Raw genomic sequence first — 25527 nt, forward strand, 5'->3', positions numbered from 1 at the left:
TCTTCACAGTTCTATCATTGAACAAAAGTCCAAGTTCAAAGCCTCCTCAGAGACTCAAATGTCATTAACTCTGAGCCCCTGTAAAAATCAGAAGCAAGTCATAGATATCCAGGATACAGTGTCGGAGTCTAAAATTCTCATTCCAAAAGGGAGAAATAGGGGCGTAGAAAGAAGGAATGGAGCCAAAGCAAGACTGAAACCCAGCTGGGAAAACAAGTCCTGTAACTCTGTCTGTGACTCTGCAAACAGTATCAAGGACACATGGTGGGGAGATGTGCCCTCTAAAGCACTTGGCATCCCCATCCCTTTGGCCTTGCCAATTGCAGGGCACATGGGCTCTCTTTAGCCTCACTGTCTGCACAGCCAAGAGCTTTCCTCAGCAGACAGTGCATATTACTGGCATCTCTTAACCCCTGGGGTTTCCATTCCAGCTTTCACTTTCCCTCCACAGCTTCCTACCCCACCCTCTCAGGGGCAGCCTGCAGGGCTCTGACCCTGCTACACTTTGCCTGTCCTCATAGGTCTTCCTTGGAAAGTTCAATGGAAGTCTCCAGGACCCTTAAGTCCAACACCCTGCATCCTTGCAGAACCAGCACCACAAGGAAGATGTCAAGGTCTGCCAGCTCAAAAAATACCTGGGGCCCCTGAAATTACATCTTCAGCAGCCTCTAAGTGCCTGCATAGCTCAGCAGGGTGAAACAACTTCCCCCAAGGGAGCAGGGCATCCCCATCATCTCTTCTTAAAGGGATTTTCTCTTCTGTGCCCTGGACCTACAGTGGGTTTGGTCTTACAAGTTCCTGAGATGCCCTCAAGGCATTGTTCCTATTGTCTCTGTGCAAAGTACTTATCTCTTTAGGTGCTCTAATCTCTTCCACAAGCACAACTTCCTCGGCACCAACTTTACACGCACTTTCTGATGAAACTGCAAGTTTTTAAAATACTTCAATTCTGCTTTTTGCTCACAATTCTCACAGTAAACCCGACTAATATCTGTCAGCAATATTTATGCTACCGACTGAATGCTGTGCTGCCTTGTCATTTCCTCCACCCAATTAATTAGTCCGTCATTTTAAATTTAGCCTCACAGAAAGTCTCAGGACATGGACAAAATGCAGACAACTTCTTTTCCAGAATATTTGTACAAATGGTCTCTAGTCCAATTTCCAAATAGAGTCCTCCTCTAAAAACTCATGGGCCCAATCTGCACTGCTCTATTGGCATTCTGGTCTTCTGAGCTCCCACCAGAATAGCCCATTAATTTCCACTTAAAACATTCTAAAGTTTTCCCAGTTTGAATTTCTAACCCTTTCTAAAATCACCCGTGCCAACCACCTCCAAGGGTTTTTGTCATGGGAGTCACAGCAATGACACCACTTTTAGGTACCAATTTCTGTTTTAGTTAGCTTTTCATCTCTGTGACCAAAACACCCAACAAGAACAACTTGGAAGAGGAAGACCTCTGAAGTGTGCTCACACTTTAGAGGTCTCATCCCGTAGACGGCTGACTCCATTGGTCTGGGCCCAAGGTGAGGCAGCACATCACGGGGAAAGGGTCATGCTAAGTGATGGTAGGGTCAGGGGACAGAGAGAATGGGGAGGAGAGCCACAAGAAGAATCAGTTCCAGGACACACCCCCAGTGACCCACTTCCTCCAGCATCCCCATCGGCCTATAGTTACCACCCGGTCAATCCATTCAAACTAGGATAGACTGATTAGGCTACAGCTCTCACAACCGGATCCGTTCACCTCTGAATATTCCTGTATTAATAGGAGTTTGGGGAGACACTTCCTATCCAAACCATACAAACCGGCTCCCTATCTCAGTGACTTGTAACCACAGAACAACATGCAAGGGTGTGTGAGTTGGCTCTGGTGGCTTGGCTTTAGGCTTCTGGAGACCATGGCCACGTTTCCACCATATATATCCTGACTTTCAAGAGCCAGGTTAAAACATTAGCCTCAGCCTTGGACAGGTGCTTCTCATGGTGCTGACGATGGCTATCAATAGTCAAACCACTCCCCATGTGCACAGATAAAACCTCTGGCCCTCACGTTCTACTGGACAGAGCAACGTATTGGTGTGACCCAGGAAAGGACTCTGTCTTGGTGAACCTGGGCAGGAAGGTGGAGGGAGAATTCCCCATCTGTGCTCCATATATGTTTAAATGTTATGTGTTGAAGTTAGAGAGATCCTGAAGGAAGGTATCGTCCATTTAGTTCTAAGATGTATTTTATGGTATTTTATCAATCGCTGCAGCAACATTACCAAAAAATGCAAAAGACTCTTTCGATTTTAACAGTGTTGGAACCCAGCTCGAGCTTTATTTGTGGCTCCTCTCAAAAAGTCTTTTCATCTCTCAGCAGTTTAAGTCCTTTTCAGGAGACACAGAAAACAACAGGTCGTCCCCACCATGAACATTTCCTTCAAACCACCTTTATGTTTCTCCTGAGTGACGGAACTGATTTCCTCCATAGACCAGCAATAACCAAGTACTTAAAAGTCTCTCTCTCTCTCTCTCTCTCTCTCTCTCTCTCTCTCTCTCTCTGCTTTTGGTGTATTCAAATACATCAGATGTCGTGAGTCCTGACTTATTAAATAAGAAGGGGCCAGTTCACTGTGATCTTACGTTGAGGCCGCCCAGATGTCAGGGTGAAATGTGAATCAAAAAAAAAAAAAAGTCAAGGAGAAAGGACATTTTAAATGCCTGTTGGCGCATTCATATTTGAAGGGGGAAAATGTACTTGTTCAAATATTTATATGGCTACATTTCTACTTCTATCAAGGGTAATAAATACTGTAAGTAGATTTTCCCACTCTAGGTTTTCCTTGTATTGTTTTTGATGCATCTCTGTCTAACTTGAATTAAAATGTGGCTGAATTAAGATAGATATAACCTGAGACTCAAGGTTGGTCACTGTAGAAATTAATGATTTCAAACCAAATAAGAGTGAAGTGAGTGGCTCAGTATCTCTCTATGGACATGTAGTAGGTAGTGTCCCATATTTGGCACATGGTCCCTGCCCTGTATATGTTCCATAGGTTCTTTACCCTCTGAGGAAGAACTGGGATTACAGGGATATGTCTTGAGACACTGGCCAGAACAAGTCAGCAAAATAGTAGCCTGTTGTGTTAGTGTCATGTTACTAAAACAAAATACCTGAGACAACCAACTTATGAAGAAAAAAAAGGCTTATTTAGTTCACAGTTTGAGACATTCAAAGGCATAGCTCCTAGTTCTGGTGAGGGCAGTAGGTAGTGGCACATCATGGTGGGAGCACCTCTAGGAGCGAAATGCTTCCATCTCCAGCCAGGAAACACAAAGAGACAGGAAGGATAAGGATTCCTTATTTCCCCTTCAAGGGCATGGCCCCAGTGACCTAAGGACCTCCCACTAGCCCTCATCGACTGAAGGCTCTACCATCTCCCAGCAGTACCACCCCAGGGACCCATTCTTTGACACATGGACACATTCAAGATCCAGACTACAGCATCCGTCTTCCTAGACTCTCATTGGGCCTGTTTACCTAGAACCTGGCACCTGGTTCATGCCAGAGAGTTGTGGTCCTTCCTGGGGTGTGCCACCCAGTTAGTCCAACTGAGGGCAGCCCCGTGGAAGCACCCTCTCCTCCAGGGCCTGGGCTTCTCTCTCGGTGCTGCTAATTCCATTAACCGTGCAGGCAGCACCCTGAAGACCAAGAAAGGGCGCGGCCGACGACGTCAGAGCACGTGGTGGCTGGGAACCATCTCCGAGTGAGAGTGCCCTCTGTGTCTTCAGGAGCAGTGTTCTGTAGTCTCTCTCTACGTAACAGACCACCCCCCAAATTCAGCAGTGTACCCCAGTGACAACCGTTTTCCTCTTTCTCAGTTCTGTGGGGTGACTGGGCGGCTCTGGTGCTGGTCATGTTTGCAGTCTCTTGTGTGATTGTGGCCAGATGGCAGCTGAGTCAGGGGGTCATCTGGGCGCTCAGCTCTGGAACGCTGGGCTCCCTCTCTCTCCGTGGAGTTTCGGGTCCTTTTCTTCTCACCAGGTTTCCCCAGCAAGGTAGCTGCGCTTCTTAAGCTGGCAGTTCTGGGCTCCCCCAAAGCAGAAAGCGGAGCTGTGCGCGACGGTCTGAATGGTTGTGACGCCTCTGAGTTCATAGGGTGAAACCTCGTCCCCACCGGGATGGCTGAAGAGATGAGGCCTCCGGGAGGTGATTAGTTCCTTTATAGAACAGGCTCCAGAGAGCTGCCTCGTCCCTTCCACCAGGTGAGCACGCAGAGAGAGACAGCACTTAGGAACCAGAAGGTCTGTGCGAGACATCCCGTCTGCCAGTTCCTGGATCTTGAACTTCCCAGTCTCTAGAACCATGAGAAAAAAAAAATTATCATTTAAAAGCCACCCAGGGCTATGGACACCTCAGGCTCATTACATTGCCACTTTTCACCTTGACAGAGGTCCCGGCAGAGGGAGACAGAGAACTTGTGGCCATCTTTAATCCACCGCAGGAGGACTTGCAAGGGCTTTTTGTGGTCTTCTGCAGTAGAGGTCACTAGTCCTGTGCCTTTGTGCCAGGGCACACTTCTCATTCTTGGCCTGATCTAGGTTGACACTTCTGAGCACTTGCTTCTCTGTCTCTACCAGCCCACGATTTCAGTTCATCAACTGCTACTTCTTTACCTTGGAAGGTGGCAAGACGTGTGCAGTGGATGTGCTCACGTGTGTGTGCACGTGTCTGTGTGTGCAAGTGTGTAGTCACCAGAAAACATTTTAAAAAGATAAAAGAGATGAGCAGAGAGCTCGTGACACGTCGGCCCATCCGACGATGCCAGTTCTGGTACTTCAAGCTGTTTGCAGAGGTAATGTTTGTTAGATTCATAAGGGGGTAAAAGTGAGTGATAGCGAGGCATTTTAGTCAACAATTAACATGGCCTACTGGTTTCAGGGACTGTTTTGAGTGGAGAACATATTGCAAGAGGAAATTCCCATCTTGCCACCCTTTTTATCAAGCCTATTAAGCTAATGATTTTATTTTAACAATGGCTTCCCCACAGCCAGTCTGCCTGGGGTATAGGCTGCCAGACATGGTTACTAAACACCCAGAGACTCCGGCAGTTATAGAAAATGCTATTTTTAAGTTCTCTTGTATAGTCTCCTGGGCAGTGAGCCTGCTAATATCAGCTCCACAGATTCCAGAAGCTTCTGTTCCTGCCAGTGTGAGCCTTCATTCCTTCAGGTACCTCTGGAAGTTTCTGCTGAGGACTTGTCCACAAGCCAGATGCTAAGCGGGGAGCTGTCCTTGACAGAGGTTGGGGACACTCCTAATCCAAGGAGGGACTCAGGCTTATGCAGCATGACGGCCAAAGCCCCAATGCTGACGAGAGCCCCCATTCTCTTTCCCTGATAGCTGTTGGGCTGTTTGCTGACACACCCTGGCCTGGTCCTGCCTGTGCTCTGTGTGTGCCAGGTGTCCGTTAAAGGTTCTACCTGAGACAGGTGAAGGGCAATGCTCTGGGCGAAGTTATTTGTTGGTGGCATTGCCTCCTCTGGGCTCTTTGTCCTCTGGACCTTCCCCATTGTCTTGGGGATTATCCTCAAACTTCTGGCTCTCCCCACCCTTACCCCCCAAGCCCTTTTTTTTTATTTTGAGGCTGCACTCCTTCCCCAGATGCTCTGTGGTCCATGTGACCACAGTCCCCACCTCTCCCTGTTCCTCCTCCACCCAAGGCTTTGCTCATGGATTCCTACTTCTCTGCCCACATCAGCGTTTGAATTTTCCACTGGGGTTCAGGCAATTCCCAGCCACCCTGCCCAGTCCTACTCGAATACCGTCGATGGACTGGTCAGAGAGCACAGAGGCAGATCAATAGGGTACAACTTCAAAAGGGGGTGATCTGGGTAGGGAGGAAGGATGGCTCATTTTGCTCCCCTTCCCCAAAACTATCCCCATCGGGTGACCATCCCAGAAACAGTTACCATAATTCCAACTGAGGCAATGATTCCCATCAGCCCCATCTTAGCAAATGGGATAGAGAGATTCCCATGAGGGGGGAGCAAAATCTGTCTTCTCTCCGTGGCCCTGGACCTACCCACAAGCATTAAGTGTGGCTCAGACGAACAGGATGGAAACATTGTCGCCTTCCTGGGACTTATTTCATACAGACTGAATTCTCCACATTCCTTGCGCCCACCCACAAATAGGTCATCTGTCTGTCTGGCTCCCAACCCAAGAAAGTACCTTTCATCAAACTAGAGAGGGTAGACTTCTTTGGGACAGATTCAGTCCCCAGGTCAGGTCAGGGTTGGATTTCAGTGTCCCTCTCTCCTTCTCGTCTGGGTGCCCACCTCTGGAGAATATTCTCCTCTGCCCACCTCACACAGCTATGGTCTGAATGTTCTGTGATTTCTGAATGTCTCATACCTTGTTCCAGAGAGGACTTGAGGCAAATATAAGAATACACAGAATCCATTTAAAAGGTTATGCATAGGGCTGGGGCTGTAGCTCTGTGGCAGAGCACTTGCCTAGCACATGTGAGACACTGGGTTTGATCCTTAGTATCACATAAAAGATGAACAAATAAAATAAAGGCATTCTGTCCATCTATAACAAAAACAACAAAAATTTAAAGTAATGCATAAGAAAAATTATATTTTTTTTAACAAAGGAAAGTCAGATATACAGGCTGGAATAGTGGTTCTTAGTCACAGTAGCATATTGGAATCACTTGGGGATCTAAAATCAGGATGTCTAGGTCCCACAACCCTGGAAATTCTGACTTAGCTTGGGCCATGGCTCAGGCCTTGGGGTTTTTAAAAGTTGCCTAAGTGATTCTAACCCATTTGAGAAATACTGGCCTAAGAATAAGCCTATCATTATTAAAATGAGAATACAAGCTTTATTCTGGGCTTCCCAATAGGTAAAGCAAAAAGGGAAATCTGATGAGTTTCATAATACACACTGTCTAAAAGGTGGGAAAGCTTTTTTTCTGCCTCCCAAATATGAAGGACATCACTAAAATATAGATTCTTTCTCTACAGTTGTGTGTGCACCTAGTCCTTGGGTGATTTACATGCCTTTGTACATACCCTCCTTTGTATACAGGTGGAATTGCATGATCTTTGCTGTTCTGCAACTTGCGTTTCTTTTTTACGAGCACATCATCACATTCAGATTTAATGTCGACACTCGGCAGCGTTGATCTAAGCGTATCCAGAAGAGCATAGAGGGTAATTTTTCAGAAAAATAATGCTGCTGTTTTTTTTTTAACCTTTGATAAACTGAACTCCCTGCTCCTTCTCATCTTCTCTTTGCACTGCTGCCTTCTTGGTAGCATTGGCAAACCTCAGAGCCAGAGGGTCCCAGAACAAAACTGGGCCACCACAGCTGATATTCTGGAGTAAGAAGCCATGAGCCTCTGGGTGCCCCTGTGAGAATCAGCCTCCTATCCAGAAAGAGATCCGCTGGCAACGTCCCTTGTTGAGGTGAGTGATGACAGGAAGCGGTGGCCAGATGGCACCACAGCCATCATCGAGGCCATGAGGGAGGTGTGAGAAAGAACAGAACATACCTCTCTTGAGCCGGTCGCCCTGTGTCCCTGTGTAGGTGGACAATGCCCTCTTCTCTCTCCCTCAGGAGTGTGGCGGGGAGCTGCCTTGCCAGCTGCCCAGCTGAACCTCCAGCGGGATCAGCGCAGGCCTCTCAGAAAAAAACGTCACTCAGCCAGGCTTTGCATGAAGGCCAGAGGGTTCCCCGGAACAGCCCCTGAACCTGGTGGCCTGTGACTCTGCTCTCATCCTTGTTCACCACCCACCTAGGTCCAGCACAGAAAACGAAGCCATCCCTGTATTGTGGCAAGATTTGACAGCCTCCCCACGATGAGGATAGAGAAGCCCAGTGGCCTCCATGCTGGGGCACAGTGAGCGGCACCGGGCAGGGCTCCTGCTTTGTCCCTCCGCAAGAGGCTGAAATGCTTCCAGACCAATTAGCAGTCACTGTGCTGAGCGAGGCTCTGTGATGATCAGCCACCCCGGAAAGGGCTAGCGCTGGCCCACCGAGGACCTCCAGGCCCTGTTCCAGCCGCTTGACCCACATCTGTTCAGGGAGTTGTTCCCAGCGTCCTGCAGCTGTTACCATCCTGCCAATCTGCCCTGCTGCTGCCCCAGCGTCTGAAGCTGTGTCTGGCCCAGGGAAGACCCTCCTGAGTGAATGGATTTGGGCACAAACATACTCTGGCCACCTTTTGGTAAATGGACCATGGGGGTGAACCAGGTCCTGGCTGAAGACCTGGCCGCTCTGCAGAGGGAAGGAGCTTCTAGAAGTTTCCTTTACTCTCAAGGACTTGAGACAGTATCTCTCTGGGATACTCCCCGGTGCACCGGGGAGCAGCCCTGGAACCCCAAGGAGGGCTGGGCTTTGCCTTGACTTTTATCTCAGGGTCCAGGGGTAGCTGGGCAGAGCCTCCAAGTTACTCCTCAACCCCACCCCCCAAGGCCAAGCGGAGGATGAGAGGTGGTGCTGTGAGCGAGCTAATAACCGAGACCGGCTGATATTAACATCCCATCTGATTAGTTAAAGTTCACCCTGTGAACACTGATATTTGCCAGGAAATAGGAAGGATGTCAGCCCCTTTACCCCCCACCTTTTCTCGTCTTTTTCTTTTTAAAAAACACATTCAGAAGTGTTTTAATGGCTGTTGAAGGAAATTATTGCCGCGGCAATCAGGGCTCTCTGTGTGAAACACCTTCAATCGTCCGCGGCCCCCTCGTGAAGCGGGAGGGACATTTGGATATTAAAATGCCACTGAGCTACATCTGCCAACAAGCAGCCACTAATCATCTCTTAAGGCAGCAGGGGACAGACCCCAGGTCCTCAACTCACCAATACCTTCCTGAGGCGGGCTGTGGCCAGATGGTGGTTTCTTGGGCAAGGACAACAGAGAACGAACGAGGAGGAAAGAGGAGGAAAGGGGCCTGGCAAGAGGCCAGCACAGACAGACCCACTGGCTCGTCCTCCTCCTCCTCGCTGCAGGTGAGGACGGAGAGGCCCGCCCGGCACGCGGAGTCCAATCTTCAGTTAAGTGGCGCCTCATGTGGCCGTCTCGCTTGCAATTACATCCACAGACTAGAAATTCTTTTTTAAAAATGAAACAAAGTGCTCCTGAAAGTTGATCCGCTTCCATATGCTGGACTAGGGAGACACAGTCGCTGGCCCCGCTGCATCCTCTCCCTGCTCCTCCACCCTCCTCTGAACCCTGAAGCTGACCTACCTGCAGGGCTGGCTTAACCCCAGCTCTCCTCTAGAGGTTAGCCCCTGGGGGCAAGGGCAGGAGTTAGGAGGATGGGCAGAGGGAGGTGGTGCATTTATTCCCCAGCTCACTCCCTATGGAAACTCCGGAGACTCCTCCGCCAGGGGTGGCTTAGATCTTAACATCTGCCTCTGTTCCGACTGGGTGACCCCCTCTGTCACACCCCCTGAATCTTGCATGGGTGCTGGATTCTGACTTCTGCTGTCTTCTCTCCCTTCAGAGTTCAAAGAAGTGAAGGCCACCTCCCCATCCCATACACACCATTGCTACGCAGGTATTGCTCTGTCCCTGTGAACCTTTCGTCCCCTGCCACACCTGTGCAAATGGTCTCTTGATTTATTTTTTAAATTTTTAGTTGTACTTGGTCACAATACCTTGCTTATCTATTTTTATGTGATGCTGAGGATTTGAACCCAGTGCCTCATACATGCTAGGCAAGCGCTCTATCACTGAGCTACAGCCCCAGCTCTGGTCTCTTTATTTTACTCTCCTCCAATCACCCACTCTGAATGTGCCATCTGTTTCCTGCCAGGCACACAGGTGGCACACAGGTGAATTGAGGTCTTTCTGTATCTTAAAGACCTTCACTCCAATGCAATGTCATCCCGACAGTCCTCTTTATGGAAAGGACACCGCCTGACTCATCCAAGGTCACTCAGCTGGACTTTGTGACTATAGGTATCAGGAGCACTTCAGTCACTCTCACATTTAGGCCTTGATTACTGCTTCATAGGTTCTTTTAGACCTCATAGAGATCTTGAAATCCCCACCTCAATCTTTTCTCAGCTCTGTTTTATGAACTAAAACTTGCTTACCATTCTTTTTATTTGAGCTCAGAACATTTCCCTAGATTTACCTAGATCCAAATCCTTCCAAGACATACCAAGAAACTACCTTGTTGATTAAAAGCATTCAGCAAGAATCTGCCAGGAGGGAACCTGTAGCCTTGTACCATGCTTCAGTGTATAGCATGTAGTGGATACTCAGGAATGTCATGTGGAGGTGTGGCACTGTCCCAGCACATGGAGCCAACATATCTACAGTTTGAGTTACAGTATGAGGTCATTTCATTGGGTTGGCAATCTGTTCAACTTATTAATACAGAGAATAACCCTTCTCACTAGGATAAAGCTTTCCTTTCCTAAGAAAGCAATCCTAATGTACAGTGGTTGAAGAAGATGGTTTTTCTTTTCTCTCTTATGTAAGCATCTGATTCGACCATTCCAGGCCAGCAGATCACTCTTCTCCATGCAACCCTCAGGATCCCTGGTACCTTCTATTTCATCTCTGTATCTCCTGAAGCAATGATACATATAGTGGACTGAGAACAAGTACCAGTCCACAGACTCCTTGGTAACAGTCCACCATGAGTTGAGTTGTGACTTTGAGAGGAAGCTTTCCTACACATTTACCACAACTTGACATTCCCATAACATCCAAGTACATGACCAAGGAACTCATTTCATTGAACAGGCTGTAGACCTAAAGTTGGTCCAGGATAGAATAGGATTGAAATGAAGTGCAAATCTAGTTCTTTAACACAGGTAGATTAAGATGCACTGGCCTTTGGCTTGTTCATATATCTGGTCAATTCTTTGCAAGACAAGGGAAGAGAATGTGGAAGAGACACACCCCAGATCTAAAAGGTAGCTGAGGAGTGACTCATTTGTCTTCCTTTCACAATACCGGATAAGAACTTTTCAATATGGCCACCTCCAAGAATACAGGGAATGCTGGGAAATGTAGTCCCTAATAGCAGCACACATCCAGCCTATCACCATAGAAAATGAAGAGAATGGATTTTGGTGGATTATTACCACTTTTGTCACATCATTCTTCCTTATCACCAATTCCTGAATACTGCATACCACACTCAAAATTAAATCCTACAAACAAGCTTTCTCAGCGGTGTTTTTCCTGCACACGCTCAGCTCCCAGCTGGGATACAAAAGGAACAATACTGGACTAGCATCTAAAGACCTGCTTTCTAGTCCTTTCTATGCCACAAATTAGCTCTGGGACCTGGAGGTGTTTGCTTTACCTCTGTGCTTCAGACAAAGGGATTTCCTCTTGACAATTATCCATAACAATCAGGAATGGTGATATTAATCAGGTAAAATAATTATTGGCCAATGTTCCATACATCAACAGAAAGAACTGTGGTGGTTGATAAGTGTCTCCAAGGGCCCACGTATCTTGGTCCATAGCTGGGAGCTACTGAGAGCTGGTGGAAACATTAAGAGGGGGCCTAGTCGGAAGGTCTTCTGGTCATCGGGGGCATGCCCTCAAAGGAACCCCAGCCCCTCTTATTTCTCTCTCCTTTATGTCTGGTGCAGGAGGTGATGGCCACTTCCTCACCATATGTTCCACCATATGTTCCCACTATGATGAGCTGCCACAGACCCAAAGCCACAGGCCAATGGGTCATGGTCTGGAACCTCCAAAACTGTGAGTCAGAATAACCTTTTTCTTTATACGTTCACTTAGCTCAGGCATTTGCTATAGTACCAAAAAGCAAACTCATATAAGAGCTAACATTTATTGAGTGTTTGCTACGTTCCAGGCATTGTTCTGAGTGTGTTAATCCATTTAACCTTCACAAGAAGCCTATGCAGGAGATACTGTTGCTATCTTCATTCTCTGGCTGAAAAGAAGTAAGGTGAAGAGCAGGGAAGTAACTTGCCTAGCCAGAGTCCAAGATCATAGTCACTGATATGCTGCTTCCTTAATAGACAGGTAAAAGGTTTTCAGAATATTACTTGAACTTTCTGTCCTGAACTTATGGGCCATCCTGTCCATTTTCCTGTGTGATAAAAATAATTCCTTCTGGGAAGGGAACTACTTATTTTCCATTCTCTTACCCCTGAAACCTTCCCCACCTGGTATTTTTATATAAAAGAAGTTCACTGAATGCGTGTGGATTCACAACAATGATTTTTTTGTTGAATGCACTGTGCTACTGTGGACATGACATAAATATGCCATCACCATATCTGGATTCAAATCCCCTTTCTCCTGAATACTAGCTGTGCTGAATTGGGCAAATCATTTATTCACCTAACTTCATGGAGTATCCTGGTTCTCATTATTAAGATGGATACAATGAAGAGGAAAGGTGTAGTTCTTGGAGCCAAGGTTGTCACTCGAAGCTGCTTCAGCCTCTTATGTGATGGAGTCACGCACAGCACTGAGGAACATATCACTAGTCCTCACCTTCTGGTATGCCTGCAGAAAGGACCGGCCAAGGTGCAATGCCAGGTTGCTTCCTGCATGCCACTCCACACAGTGATTTGAGTAGAGATCCCACTGATAAGCAAACACAGTAACAAGCCCTCAGATAAACCCAGAGCTGGAAAATTCACATTTTCTCTTTATAAAGGTACTTGGAAATCAAGTGGGAAAGAAAAAAGGAAAGAGGGGACCAGGCAAAGTGGGGAAGTAAGGGATTTGGAAGAGAGAGGGTTCAGCAAACTGGACTGGGAAGAGAAAGGGCACAAGACAGGTAGTCAGTCCTCTGGTTGGGAAGAGCCATGTCAACAGAGGGACACATGAGGCTTAGCTTCTTTTCTTACATATGGTCCTAGAATGTATCCCCGCTTCAACATGCGGAACACCTCGGTAAAGTCTTCTACATACAAATAATAATGTTAATAATATGTGATGGGTGGGTGATTCCCCCTGGGGTCATGTGATCCGGGTAGAGCAGCAGTGGGGGAGGCGAGAAAATCTTCAGTAATTTGGAGAAGCACTAAGCCAGGAAGGATCAGGAAAACTGAAGCCACCACCCTCCCTCCCCACAAGACCCCAGAAGGATTGGAAGAGCGGTAGCTGGCTGTGACGGTGTGTGCGGCAGCGTCAGAATCAATTTAATTTGAATTTCAAAGAGAAAGGAAAAGCTAATATCCGAGTCACATCTAAAAACCTTAACATGTAGACATGGGCACCAATCACCAGAACTGGAGGCAATATGACACATATTAGAGCCACTGACACTCACCCCACTACAGGAGCCAAATGCAACAACCTGGGAAAACGTGGAATCTGCATAAATACCAGGACTCTCTCCTGCTTCAAGAAGAAAAGGGCCAATAGAATTGGGCCATTTGGGGGAGATGGACCGGGAGAGAGCAAAAAGCAATTTGGAATGGGGTTCAGAGTCCTGCCACCCTCTGTTGCACTTTAGAGCAGGGGAAAAGGGAGAGTGGAAGGCGAGGGCTTGGGTAGGAGATATCCTTCTAGTCAGGCTGGGGCTCCGGCAGGACAAGGAGAGAAAACGGATGCTTGGGTTGTGTGCACTTCCTGAAGAACCTTTATGGTGGCAAGATTGATTTTCTTAAGAAATCTAAAATAGTTTCGGTAAAACAGAGGATTTATTGACTCCAATATATTAAAAATACCAAGGGTTAATGAAGTTTTTAGACTCAGTAGGATTCATAAACTCAAGCCATGTCCCCCATCTCTGGGCTCCACTACCCTCCACTCTGGCTTTGTCCTTGGGCTCTGTGTGGTGCCAAGATGGCTGCGAATCACTCAGCACATATTCTTCATGTTCACTCCAGTACCCCATCCCTGGACCAACCACAGGAATTCAACTTCCTGGTGGACTTTGGCCCTGTCTTGTATTTATCTCCTCTCTGACTTCATATCATCCTAGACTTCCGCTTGCCCAGTCCCCATCATATGGGTCTCCTTGTTCCTCAAACATTAAAAACAAGCTCAGGGTCTTTGTACTTGCTCTTCCCTCAGAACTCTGTGTGGTTCCTTTCCATATCTCCTTCAGGCCTTTGCTCCAGTGTCACCTTCTCAGGGAGGCCTGCTCGTCTTAGAATTGAACACACACTGATGCACACTCTCTGCTCCCTATTGCCACCTCCCATCGTATTTTATCCAGCACTATTACCAAAGAAATAGATCAACAGTATGTTGGCCTTCCTCCCGCTCGCACCAGTAGGAAGCAAATTCCATGAGACCAAGGACTTTTAACAGTCCTGATCACTGCTGTATCCCCAGGCCCGAGAAAACATGTCTGGCCCATAACAGGTGCTCAATAAATCACTAAGTGAATGAATAATGAGACCACAGTCTCCAGACCTAGGAAGTGAATGGGCCCCACTCAAAAGCCAGTGATTAAGGTCAAGGGCAAGCAGTCCCCTGGGTACTGGAGGGAAGGGTGACATTGACAAGAGGGTGACTGGCAGCTTGGCCTCCAAAACAGATGTCCAGCTTCCCCCCCTCCCTGCAGCACACGCAACCCTTTCCTCTCTGGCTTTTACCTCTGAGCCACAATGGGAGCTTCCCAAAGCAATTCCCCCTGTTAACGTAGCCCCTCTGCATGCATATCCCGCTCTTCCCAGTGTCAGCCCTGGGAGCAGGGCGAGAGCTGAGTCCTGCCATCACCCAGCAGGGCCCTGGGTGGATGGGGATGTTTCCATCTTGCCCAATCAACCCCAATGCCCCTGTTCCCTCCTCCCCTCCTTCTCCCTTCCCTTTGTGCCTTTTTACATGACAATCAATAGAGGCCAGGCTTTGGGGATATTATCAGAGCCCTGATTGCAACCTCTAACATTATAATCCACAGGGTTGCGAGGAGCATTAGTACATCTCGGATAAATTAATTCAGTGTATAAGTAAGCGCTTTGAAGCCGGGCACATCGCTCGGCTTTTGAAGCTTAAGCCCTGTTTAGATTACTTGATTAAAGTGGGTCCAAAGCCTCGGCGATCAATATATTTTGCTTAGGAGCAGTGTTGCTACAGAAGCAGATTTAATTGCGTCCGTGGTGCCTGTGTTGCAGGTAGCTCTTTAGAATATAATGAGATATTACAGAGCCAAAAACCAAGGGCGGGAGCAGGGAGGAGGGACAGTCATTCAAGTTACCACCCTGAGAACGCAGGGGACCCGTATTTGCAGGACGTGTGCATAAATAATCCCCGAAAATGAGAAACTGGAAAAAATAAAGATGGCAATCGCTGCTTATAAAATCTTGGCGCGTGTGACAGTCATCTGGCTGCTTTAAGGGTGGATTCCTGGGTTGAGACCGAGGGAATCTATCAGGTCCTAATAATGTGACATGTTGAGGATTACAGGCTGGAACTTCATCAAAGTCATCATGGTTAATGAGGGGGTTAACCTGCCCATCCCCATGAGGCAGGAGGCATGTGATGGGCATCCGTAGTATCAGGGACAGCCCGGAGAGTCAGCAGCCGGGGACTGGACAAGGGTCTAGTATGGCCAGGAAAAGAGGAAGAAATACAATGACACTCCTCCAAGCTTCTACTCCAGGGCTCAACATTTTTATATTTTATTTTGTTCAATTGCAAAGCCATGCTATTCCACAGATGCCACTGTGCCCAGTTTACGGTGGCGGGCTGGCAGGAAAGGAGGCAAAGTCAGAGTTTGGGTTTCCCTGATTCTCAAAGCCGTTCTTTCTCAGCTTGGGTCTCCATTCAGTCCCTAACTACCCTCATAAACATTTGCAAGTCATTTAAGCAATCTGAAGCATACTTTTCCTGACTGCAAGAAGAGGGAGATCCTAAAGTTCTCTCTGAATCAAAATCTTGGGTCTGGAATAACTCCGGGAGTCAGAATCATCTTTGATCTTTGCAATGTCCAGCAGCCACTGGGTGGGAGGCAGGCTTTTCAAACTCTATGTTTGTCCATCGATCCAGCACATCATGATGCCCACATGACTCTGGGGCAGCACCAAATGAAATGTCAGACAAAGGAGACCTCTGACAAGGTGCAAATGCCACACATGAGAATTTCATTTGAAATATTCCAATCAGATGAGCCCAGATCTCCTTTCCTTTAAAGGAGTAGGAAACTATGACATCATGCCCACCCAGGGGATGTTCCATGGCACAATCCAAAGACCAGCTGGTCATGGAAAGGAGCCCACGACCCTCCACAGCAGCAGCTCCCTCCGTCTCAGGTGTTCTCTGTCCTCCAAGATTCCTGGAAGGTGCATACTTCAATTCTGAAGGCTCTGCATGAAACCCGGAGACTCTTGTGCCTTTTTCTAAATCAAGCCCAAATGCCTTGGGGACAGGGCTGGGAAAGGAGCAGGGCGTGAGGAGAAAGACCACCAGCAAGCAGCTGAAGAGAGGCTAGCTTTCCAGCATCTTCCCACGGAGGTGAGTACCAGACACATCCTTCCCTTCACAGCTTGAGGCAGCTGATAACGTGGGGGCTCCAGAAGCCTCCATCCCTTAAGTTTCCATGTGAAATATTTTTATTTATGTTACAACAACATGACACAGCGCCATATGCCCATGAATCAGACCCAGTATAGAGTCTGCAGACTCGCCTCCCAGAGGCGCCGAGCTGAGAACAAGGTTGAGAAAACCCAGTAGAGGGCATACACTGAGAAGCGGGCAAGGGGCCCACAGCATTTGCTTTTTGCCTTCTCAAGTGGGTATCGGGGAGCAAAGAGTGTTTCCTGATGCCGCAACCCGGCTGGGCACAGAATCACAAGCCACTCAAGCAGGAACAAAATTTTATTTTTAAAAAGGCCGCCAAATCCCCGTGCGGAACCCGCTAGCAAGCTGGTCCACACACGTGTGTGCGTCTACCGGAAGGAGGGGGGGCCGGACCTCCCCCCGAATTCCCGCCTACTATCCTTCCCCAACCAATGGGAACTCTCTGGAAGTCCCATAACATGAGTCCCATAGCAGGCCGAGGTGAACAGCAGGAGTCCAATTTCCATATGAATGTAAATCTTAACATAATCATATCATCTCAATGGCTAGCTGGCAGTCACCTTAACCAAAGGTGCCATGCATTGTGGCTCCTAGCATCCTGAGATCTCATTTGCTCACATTCAGTGTCTGAAGAACATTCATTTTGGCCATCATACACCTGAGTCCCCTTCCAGAATTGGGAACGCTCACCACCGTTTTGAATATCCATAGATGGGTGGTACCATTGCTTCTTACTCTAAAAGCTGAGATTGACAACCTTTCCCAGTCTCCCTTGCAGCAAGGATATGGGTACATGACATCACCTCTGTTCATCAGATGCACCCAACCAGACTTCAAATCCAGGGCTAGCAACATGAGGATGCAAAGAGAGTAGAAGTTGCAAGCAAGATGGCCATAAGGGTGTGATGGTGCCTGGGCCGGGTGGTGGCCATGCTGGTGGTGCTCAGTAGTGGTAAAGGGTTAAGGGTTGTCCTCCAAGTCAGTTCTGCAGCAGGACTGGGGTGCTCCTGGGTTTTGCCTCAGCCAGCTCTCTAGCCTCTCCACCAATTCTGTGAGCTCCCCTTTAATGTATCTCACTGAGGTTTGATGTGTCCCCAAAGTTTGTGTATTGAAAACCTAATGTTTTCAAAACCTTTAGGTGGTGGGGCCTCAGGACAGCAATGGTTCCTAGGTTCTGCCTTCAGGAATGCATTAGTGTGGAGGTTATGCACCGCAGTAGGTTAGTTATCAGAATGGGTTGTTATAAGGCTGAATCCAGCCCCGCCTTTGCTCTCTTGCCCTCTCTCCCATGATTCCTTGTCCTTCCACCTTCCACCATGGAATGACACAGCAAGAAGGCCCTTACCAAATGCAGCCCCTCCATCTTGAACTTTCCTGGCTTCCAGCACCATAAAATGAGTACATGTCTATTCATGATAAATTGCCCAGGCTCAGGTATTCTTTTCAGACCAAGGCCCATTCCTGCGGTTTATACTTCTGTGGCTTCCTCTTAGCAGCACCAGCAGATGCAGAGCAGAAGTCAGAAAGCTGGGATTAACTTCTGGATCCACTCGATCTCAGTGAGAGGGAACAGTTAAGCTCTGTGAGTCTCCTCCAGCCCTGACATGCCATGACAGGTGAGGAAAACTGCAGCTCAGCTCTAGGTTGCCACACGGGGCTCTGTTCCTTGGTAAAGTTACTTATCTCATAAAGCCTCAGTTTCCACCTCTGTAAAATGGAACCAGTTGTACTTATGACATCGAGTTCAGTGAGTATCAAAGGAGGTAACCATGGAAAGAACCTAATAAATACCAGGTCTACGTCAGCACAGGAGTGGATTTACACAAAGCTGTATCCTGAACATTCTTTCTAGAGTGCGTTTCTGTGAAACAAGTTAGGCTTTCAAGCTTACTTAAACCAATAATGTGCATGCTGCCCACTCACCCAACATCTAAGGTACATTCTGAGGCTGATAGCATTTTTTCATATTTTTACCTCTTTTGAGCTTTTTGTTCAGCCTGTTTCAGGATGATGCTATAGCAAAACACCTGAGATGTGGTAATTTATAAAGAATAAAAATTTATTTCTCATGATTCTCTTGGCTGGGAGGTAGGAGATCAAGGCACCAGTACATTTGGTGTCTGGTCTGGGCCCACTTCCTGTTCATAGATGGTGTGTTCACATACGGTGAAAGGGACAATGAGCTCTCTGAGCCTGTTTTATTTTATTTTTTTAGCAGCACTAATCTGACTCACAAGGAGTCTACTTTCATAATTTAATCAACTACCAAAGCCCCCCCCTCCTAGTACCATAAATCATTACCCCCCTCCTAATACCCGGTGGGGTAATGATTTTGACCTGTGAATTTTGAGGGGACACAGCATTCAGACCAGAGCATACCTATGCAGAGGAAATACTCCTATCCCTGTTTTGGAGAGTGGAAAGCCAGGGCTTAGAAAAAAGTGACTCACCCAAAGTCAACTCACTTGGAAGGGTAGGGCAGGACTGGAAACCCAGGTGTCTTTATACAGAAACTTGCCATCCATCTCTGCCAAGGTGTGGGTCCCAAACAAGCAAAACTATTTTTTGCTGACAGATGTTTTCCTAGAGCCCTTGGTGCCTAGTCACAGGTAAAAGCAGCTCCACTCCTGGACTTCCCAGCCTGTGAGCAGGCAAGTCCCCTGGTTGACTCAGTGAATTTGAGTTGGTGTTTTTCACTTGCCACCAACTGGTAGAGAATTACCACCATTAATATTGTCTCATTTTATCTCTTCCATTTGACAGCCATGCACAGTTATCACGATGTGCCAGGGACAGTGACGTGCCCTGGAGAGACAGTGATAAATCGGGCACAGTCCCTGCCTTCAGAATGCAGCCACCCCCATGAGCTGGAGGTTGGCAGGTGCTCCTGCTTCTGTTTTCTAGACTTGGAAACCCAGACTCAGAGAGACTGAAGGACTTTGCTCAGGGTCACAGCGTTTCAGTGGCAGAGCCAAAGGAAGAACCCAACAGAGAATTTTTCTACAGAGAACATTAATTCCCTCCTGGAGTCCACAGCTGACAGAGGGGGAACGGCTCCACCTCTAGTCTCCAGGGTTGTCTCTCCCTTTAGGAATCCAATAAAGGCTGAAAGAATAAATAAGTTCCAGAAGGGCCGAGAGGAGCTCACATGAATGATGAAGCCAGAATGAGTTATTACGGGGCAAGTCAAAGAGGCTCACATCCCTAACCTTTAGAAATTGACTTCACTGGAGGCAACCACTGTGTTCTTCCCATAAAGCATCTCTGCTACTTCGGTCAGAGACAGAACAAAGGGACAGGCCGAACTTTATTCTGTTCTCATTTAGTGGGTCTTATATTTCAAAGGTTGTGTTTCTACCTCCCTCAAGAAATAGGAACCAAGTGCCTCAGAGGCAATAATCGGGAAATGGAATCCCTTGCAGGATAGAAGGATGAGTCGGGGAGAAAAGAGATTTGCTCCTGAGGTGAGTCAAACGAGCTCATAAATCCCCTACGTGGATGCCTTCCTACGACCCCAGAGGTAGTACCTGTAGTCGAGATGAGAACAGAAAGGAGGAGGCCACCGCACAAAGACAGCACGCTGTCCAACCGTTGCCATGGTAACAGCACCTCCCTGGGAAGCTCAGAGGAGGAGCCTGGTACCCCACCATTTTCTGCCTCGCAGTCTGAGAGGCAGCCTCTGGGTCACAGGGAGAACTGGGGGTCAGAGCTGCCGAGATGCCAGGTTGAGTTCTGTCCTGAGGTCCCCTCATTTCCCCAAGTGTCATGAGACCTCCTCTGTCCCTTCTCCAAACTTTTCCAAACATTCTTCTCTCCATAGAAGTCTCCTTTCTTCTCCCTCCCAGAAGCCAAATTCGTGACTGACTTCCCAAACTTATTACTTCCCAGAATAGCAGAACTGGACGGGGACTCCGGTGTCATCTACTTGAAACCCATCTCTGATCTTCAGAGGGCAGGGAAACCTTGGGTATCACATGACTTGCCAGCTTCCGGGTCCCGGCCACTCTGTGATGTGGACCGTCTGTGACTTACCTGGCTCCCATTTTTCATACCCTCAATGAAGTCCCATCTCCTCCTCTTCTCTCACCAGGTCTCCTTACTGACAATAAAGAGAAGCCAGGACCCGAGACCTCCCTCGCCCACACTCATCCCTGTGCTCTTTGCCAGGAGGGGGGGGGGGGGCATCCACGGCAATGTCTTTGGAAAGGAAGCCGGGTGAGGACCGACATCTTGGAAAAGAGCAGAGAATTACGTTCTCAGAGTCTCTAATATTGGAGAGTTTAGGAAGATAACAGCATCATTTATTAGAATCAGTTTTAAAACATTTCAAAATTTTCAAACTCTCCCTCTATCCCAAGGTTTTTCACAGAACAACTCCCTCCAGGTCTCCCTTCTCCTTTACGTTCTCCACAAAACACCTGGAAACAGTGATGGCCAGGCACATGCTCAGTGGGCCTGAAGTGGCACCCCCTTCTCCACAGAAAAGCCCTCTCCACCATGGCTGATTTTAGGACTGTCAGCCAAAGAGTCTCTGCGAAAGAGTCCAATGTAGATAAACTTCCTATTTTTGTGTCGCCCTGTTTACTTGGCCATTGGCTGAGAAGATACCAGCACTCCAGGTGCTGGATACCCCCTTACTAGTTGTTCACAAACGTATCCAGTATAGGACTTTGTAGAAATGTGCAAATAAGGCCTCTGGCCTGGAGCTGGGCTTCACAGAGATGTCTACATTTTTAAGAGAAGTTACTAACCGGGCTCCATGGTAACAGCTGGCAGGGGGAGGAAAGAAAGGGGAGAAGAAGCTCTCCCCTTCTCAGGTGTTGTCCTTGAAGGGTTAACTTGCCCAAAACAGTGAAAGAAAAAGCTGCTTTTATGTGAACTTCTGCAGACTGTGGACTTCTGAGCCCCTCCCCTTACAGCTGGGTATAAAACTCTGAAACTCCCTGAACTCAGGGTTCAGGGAATTGATTGATTACAGCAAAAGCTGTGCCCTCTGAACCTGGCTGCAGCCAAACAAAACTGTTTCCTGCTATCTTTGGTGCCTTATCTTGTTTGTCCCTACAACAGGCCTCAGTCTTGGGAATTTTCCGCAGAGAGACTCTAAGAATCCACGCAACATGGTGTGATAAACTCCAATGGGGCCTCTTTCTAAAGATAAAACCCATCCTTGTTTACCTCCATGGCCTAAGCCTGTGATCCTGAGAGGCCAAGAAGCTCCGAACAGTGGTACCTGTGTATTACCATCACCTAGATGTTTGTAATTTATCTTTTAACTCCTCAGGAGATTCCCATGGGCAGCTGAGGCTAAGCCCATTGCCCTAGGGGTTAGAAATGGTCCCATCATTTCTCAGTAGATGATAAGGGAGGATTAGGGGGTCAACGCTCACTGGTCAGAAGCCCCCGCTTACCACCTATAAGCTTTGCAACAACTCTGCCTACAGTGAGGATGATGCCTCGTATCTATAAATTGTTTTGTGGGAAGGTTATAATGTGACAGATAATGCTTATTTGTTTTTGTCATATTTTATTTTTGTACATTTGTATCAATATATTTGTGTTTTATAAAAATAACAAATTGTAAAGAAATAAACATGTGCATTGTATTTTAAATTTCATGATTTTTTATCTTATTTATGACATGCACACCAATAAATAAGCCCATATATGTAAATTAGTGAGGAAGGAACGTGCTGTGGAGTTGGGGCTGAGACAAAGGAAAAGCAAAATACCTTTTGCAGCAGGGGGGACAGAAGTCTGGGACAGCGGGTGGCGAGTTCTACAGGGCAGAGAGACTTCAGCATCCGGGCCGCAGGTGGGTTCTGCACATGGGAGGGAACCCTGGGACCTCTCACATGTTGTAGCCCTGGCCCCTGGCGTGGTAAATTCTCAGCCAGGAGGATATGGCCTAAGCAGGAAGATCCAGGTTCCCCAGGAGAGACGGAAAGGAAGGCAGTTCCTGAAATCCAGCACCCCCATTTGTACATGGTCCATTTTCTCCCTACTCAATTATCTACTTTTTAATTTTAATTTTTTATGGAGGTGAAATTCACATAACATAAAAGGAGTCATTTAAAGTGAACAATCTGGTCACATGGAGTACATTCAATTTATTGTGTAATCACCATCTCCAACTCCAAAACGTTTTCATCACCCCAAAAGAAAACTCTTTTCCATTAAACAGTTACCCTCGGGGTTAGTCGGCTTCCAGGTGCCCTGAGAAGTCGGGAGTTCATGCCTGCTACTGAGTGAAAAGTCTGTCCCCCACCAGGGGTACACACTTGGGTCCAGAAACATCGCCAAAGCACAGAAGCACCAGGTGGCAGACCCAAAGCCAGACACCCAATGAAAGCTCTGCTGTTCCTCTAACGCCCTGAGTCAAGGCCCCACAGCCCCAGGATAAGGAGGAGGTGTCACCAATTCACCCTGTCCCCCACTTCTAACTGTCTGCCTTCTATGCCCGTCTCTGACCAGCAAGGACCCAGCAAGGCACATCCCAACATGCAACCGCCACCCCCTCACCAGCCCTGGGGTCACATTCAGGCAACTGAGCACAGGTGAAAAACAGCCCCCGTGAAAGGATGGGCTGAGGGCTGGGGATGTGGCTCAAGCGGTAGCACGCTCACCTGGCATGCGTTCGATCCTCAGCACCACATACCAACAAAGATGTTGTGTCCGCCAATAACTGAAAAATAAATGTTAAAGTTTCTAAAAAAAAAAAGAAAGAACGAAAGGATGGGCTGAGTCAGTCAGAGACTTAGTGGCCTTTCTTTTAAGTGCCCTGGGTCCCTACAGCCCTGTCTTTCTTGAGGGAAGAAGGCAGCAGACCCCTTAGTCATCATTAGATTTAAAATCTTTTGGTGGAAGGTAGTTCCAGACTCCCTACTTTAGCAACAGCTATATTGGGAGTTTCTCAGAGAAGCGGACCAAATCCTATTTACCTTTACATTTCCTGGTGCAACTATTTATTGAATTTAATTTGGGTATCAAATTAAAAGAAAGGCACTTAGTAGAAATGCAATATGGAAAAGTGTAAAATAAGATCAAGAAAGGATATTAGAGAAGCCTGATTCAGAGGATTTCTGTTCCTGTTCCCATGATAGACATTAGTAGTCATTGCTGCATTTCTTCTTATGATAGACATTAGCAGTTAGTCATAGACATCTTTCCAACCATTCAGATTCAGTTCTGAACTAAGATTCCAAAATGTTCTCAATACAATGCCCTACTCTGGTAGAGCTGATATTTGAGTTGAAACCTAACCTGTTCTTAATTTCTTATTTTGAGAGGAGGAAACTTGTACTCAGAGACTTATACATTGGTTACAGGAGTTCCAGTATTTAGATCTTCTGGTGACTGAAATAGATTCACACTGGTTTCCAAATCCAAGGGCCTCATGGGGCAAACAATTGTTTAAAGGAGTGGACAATAGGAGGTGCCAAGCTATTGTTCAGAACACCTGAGTGACTTTTGTTTACTCAAGAAAAAAATTACAACCATCTATATGTATCCCATAACATCATGTTGCAAATCTCAAATATGCATAATTTAATTTATTTTAAAAGGAAAAAAAGAAAAAATTACATTTTTGGTCTGGTGCAGCATGTTTTCAAAAGCAATAGGTGATCACTGTAGAAAATATAAAAAACACCTGAATGTACAAAGAAGAAAATGAAAAGCTTCTGTAATCCCACCTCCCCAACATCACCAATGTTAACAGTTTGTTTTACAGTTGTTTTCTTATCCTGGGGGTGGGGTGGGTGGAGCGGGCAGGTATTTATGTGTGTGTGTATGCAAATACATACATAGTTTAGCAAAATTGGTATATATGTGTATGTATACCCGCTCACTCACTCACTCACACACATGTATATCTTTGTCGTTAAGGGATTTGGGCTGTGCCTGACATTGCTGCTGTTCATACACTGATACAGCAAGATGGGTGGGGGTACAGCTTCAGGCACCAGGGAACAAGCCAGATGCAGGCTACTGCCTCAACCTTTGATACTGTTATAATCCCTTTCAACAGCCAGTGAGTCAGAATTCCATCTTAACATATTAATGCTTTATCCCATTAGCCAAGGACATTTTAAAATATAGCCATCACTTTATATCCACCAGAGATTGGGTCCAGGTCCCTGCCTGGATACCAAAATCCACAGATGCTTAAGTTCATTATATAAAACGGCAGAGTGTCTGCATACTACACACATCCTCCCATATGCATTAAGTCATCTCTAGATTGCTTGTAACACTAATGTAAATTCTAGGTAAATCATTGTTCTATTGGATTCTTTAGGAGATGATGGAAAGAAAAAGGTTGTGCGTGCTCAGTACCAACGCAGTCTTTTTCAAATACATTTGAACAAGATTGGTTGAATCCAAAGACGTGGGGACTAGGAACGTGGACAGCCAACTATATTGGTGTTTTAGTCAGCTTTTTTGCTGCCTTGACTAAAGGATTTGACTAGCATATTTGTAGAGGAGAAAGGGTTTATTAGGGGCTCATGGTTTCAGAGGTCTCAGTCCATCGACAGCAGGCTCCATTTCTCAGAAGTCATCATAGTGGAAGAGTGTGGCAGAGGGAAGCAGCTCACACGATGATCAGAAAGCAGAGAGAGAGAGATAGATCTCCACTTGCCAGGTACAAATATATCCCCAAAGCCACGCCCCCAATGTCCCACCTCTTCCAGCCACACCCCACCAGCCTTAGATTACCACTCATTTAATCCCACCAGGTAATTAATGCAGTGATTGGGTTAAGGCTTTCATAACCCAATCATTTCTTCTCTGAACCTTCTTGCATTATCTCACATGTGAGCTTTTGGGTGACACCTCACATCTAAACTGATATTGTGGTATGTATGTGAAAAGCAGAGCTCTTTCATCTGGCACATTAGTACAACTCTTTAGACGCATATTTGTCGATATTTATCAAAAACTTTGAAAATACACATTTCCTTTGCTTTTGCAATTCTAGTGAGGGAAATTGTCTTAAGGAAATTGAGCATACATAACCAAAATGTACACAGAAGGATTCATTAT

The sequence above is a fragment of the Ictidomys tridecemlineatus genome, chromosome 5, assembly GCF_052094955.1.
Source record: "Ictidomys tridecemlineatus isolate mIctTri1 chromosome 5, mIctTri1.hap1, whole genome shotgun sequence".
Classification (NCBI taxonomy): Eukaryota; Metazoa; Chordata; class Mammalia; order Rodentia; family Sciuridae; genus Ictidomys; species Ictidomys tridecemlineatus.